Here is a 3,225-nt window from a genome sequence, read left to right as displayed (position 1 = left end):
CCATTTCACCTCTTTCTTCGTTTTTTCCTCAAATGTTGGACAAGGTTATAATTTTTATCCCAAGAAGCTTTTGAGACTTAGCACTTGTAATTTTCATAAGGGTTCTGTTTGATTTTTAAGAAGGTACTTTCTTTTGTAATTAGGTGCAAAAAGGAAAGAAGAGAAAGGACTCTTCTTGAAAGCCTTTGCCTCTCAAGATGAGCGGAATGGCTTCCAGTTCCTGGCCCGGCCAGGCAAGGAAGGCCCCCTGCCTGATTCTCACTTATTTCAGTTTTGTTCATCAGCTGTAAATATTGCTGGACTTTGCCAGGAAGACTTTTTTTTTTTTTTTTTTTTTTTGAGCTTGTTGATTGCACGGTGGGATACTCTAACGTGGAATTTGGCTTTGGGAAGACTTGGTGGTCAGGGGTTGTCGGATATGCCCTACTGTTGTGAGGATGGAGCTGAGTAGGGGTCCTGCCGTGGGCCATGAGTTGGGGGAGGCAGGTGTGGCCATCACCTTCTCAGTGTGTGGTGCAAATCTCCACCTGGGAAGGAAAGCCCCTGGGAGGCATGCCTTGTAATTCTTGCCTTTCATAGAACGACTGCCAAATAGCCCGGTGCCTCTTTACCCGCCTGCCTCATTTCCGTGCATTTCTCCCAAAGCCACCCCTTCTACGTAGCCTTTCTCCTTTCTGAGGAGCAATAATCCAATCTGATCAGCGAAAGTTTGCCTCCGTGGAATGCTGATGCGCAGGCTGGGGACCCTGCCACCAGTCTCTCAGCAGTGCTTGCAGACATGAGATGGTGAGCGTTCTTCCAGGCTGTCCTCAACACTGATCAGCCTTTGATATTGAGACCATGGGGCAGGTGCCTGCCAGGTTCACAGAGGGCTGTAAGCAGGGATGAAGCTTGAGTGGGGCTTGGAATCACCCCGGGTGCCTGGCCAGGGGGGCTCTGGTTGCAGGGGCTGGCAGCCTGGCAGACGAGGACACAGGATGGGGTTATTGTGATTCTTCAGCTCAGGCAAAGCAGCTTTGTGACAAGGACTCTGGTGGGGCTATTGTGTCTGTGATTTTATACCCAAGGTCTATTCGCCCCAGTCTAGTTTTAGGGGCTGATCAGAATGCACCTGGCAGGGAAAGGTGGGCACCTTGGACGATGGAAGCCACTGCAGGGGAGATGGGGGGAGAGTTCCCAAAGCTGGACCAGCTTAAGGCAGTTCTGGGACCTACATATCAATGGGGCTCTGTTTTGCTTGGAAACTGTTCATAAAATAAGCCTATGTGTGTATGAGTATGAAGGGGTGGATGGTGATGTTTTCCTTAAAGAGACAAAAATAACAAAAGTGCGTGTGTGTACACAGCAGTCAGGGTCCCAAGTCTGTGTAGTATCAGGCCTAGTCACCACTCCATTCACCTGGGCCTCAGTTTCCCCAGTCTTTAAAGAGCTAAGAGAGTTCTTGTTCTGTCTGCCACATGGGCCAGGAGAGTCATGTGAGGCGAGGTGAGAACACGCTGTGTAAATGATGAAGTGCTTGCTCTGCACCCGTGAGGTGCTGTCCTTACTACCTTAGGAAAAACCCTCTACTCCGAGGCTGCTGTTTTAGGGCTCAAATGGTTAGTGATTCACATGGTGCCAGGCACTTACTAAGTGATAAGGATGATTTTGTTGACTTGAACCGTGGTGTCAAACCCTCTGCACTGGCTATAAGAAAGAGGTGGGCTGAGAAATGGAGTTGAAACAGAGAACACTGCAGGCCTCTGAAGGCCTTTGAACATGACAACGAGATGGCCCCCGCTTTGGGGGACTGGAGTGGACGGTTTGGAGATCCCCCGGGATATACGCCTGAGAGCCCTAAGTGTTTCTCCCGGGGTCCAAGCCTGTCGTCTGCAGTCCTCCACTGCTCTGCCCAGCTTGGACTGCGTAAGCGTCTACTGGGCCCAAACCCCAGCCCGGTCCACACACTTGGGCCGTCTCTCCTGGGGGATGGGATTGTGTGGCCTCCAGAGCTGCCTGGCAGAGGGCACACCTTCTCAGTGCCCTGGTGCCACACTGTGCCACGCTCCCAAGACCGGCTTGCTTATGCTTTGTCCTGATGATGATGAATGAGGTCAGCCTGGCTTACCATTCACAAAATAATTCTTTATTGCAGAGAAAGCTTTTCTCTATCTGAGATCTCCCCTTGTTATCTACAGCAGTTAGGCTTTCCCTGGCTTTTGGTGTTTGTGTACGTGTCATGAGGAAGGGAGTAACCCAGGGAGAACGCAGGTAAGGCCTGCTCCTTCCTCTGGGCTAGGGGCGTTCCACCAGGCCCTTGATCAGCCCCCAGGCCACAAAGGCAACAAAACATTCATCGCTCTACACACGCCTATGTATATACATTTATGCAAATACATATGTGTACACACACACATATCCCAGGATGGTGTCCTGGTGGAGCTAACATTTGATATTCTAAGTATTAAAGTTTGAGGCACCAACAGGCTGTCTTAAAAGGCTCATTCAGCCTGTCTGCCTTGGAGCTATTTTATTTATAATTCTTCTTGTCACGTCAAAGAACTCTGTGTTTCTTGCAGACTGTGTTCGGTGGTTGAGTGTTTGGTTTTTGGCTACAGCCAGTTACTTTTTCCGAATCTGTAGGTCCAGGTGTGCGTTGACAAGGTTTTTCCCAACTCGAGAAGTTTCTCAGGGAGCCTTGGAGTCCTCCTACAAATTTCCGGCATTCTGTGTGTGAGAGACTTCCAGTTTTGGAGAAGTCGAGAGAGTGAGGGAAGGAGCGTGCGGTTCTGGGTCCACTGCCTCCTCTCAGACAGAAAGTCAACGGGCAAGGAGCGCTTGGGAAGCAGCATCTTGCAGTATATTTAGAATGCAGAGTTGAAAAATTGATGGATAAGATATTAGCAAAGGTACAAACCTTTGATGATATTCAAAAACCCCTGCCTCTGTGCATCATTGAAAACCAAGCAACATAGGAGTGAAAATACCTATCCACATCTCAGATTACTTTGAAATCAATTTTAAAAATATATGTTCATCATGTAAATATTATGTAGACGTTTATTTTCAAGGTCAGTGTCCTTTCTTGACTGGTTGCTTACATTACCACTTTTTTGGGAGTTAAAAAAATGAACTTCCATGTTCTTTTAAAATTAGGAGCTATACCAAAAGCTGCTCTATAAAATAACAAGAAACACAAAAGCATTGGTTTTCTTCTTTGGCTTTTTTTTTTTTTTTTTTTTTTTT

This window comes from Rhinopithecus bieti, unplaced genomic scaffold (assembly GCF_001698545.2).
Source record: "Rhinopithecus bieti isolate Rb0 unplaced genomic scaffold, ASM169854v2 scaffold_32081, whole genome shotgun sequence".
Taxonomy (NCBI): domain Eukaryota; kingdom Metazoa; phylum Chordata; class Mammalia; order Primates; family Cercopithecidae; genus Rhinopithecus; species Rhinopithecus bieti.
Note: the sequence above shows the minus strand (reverse complement) of the source record.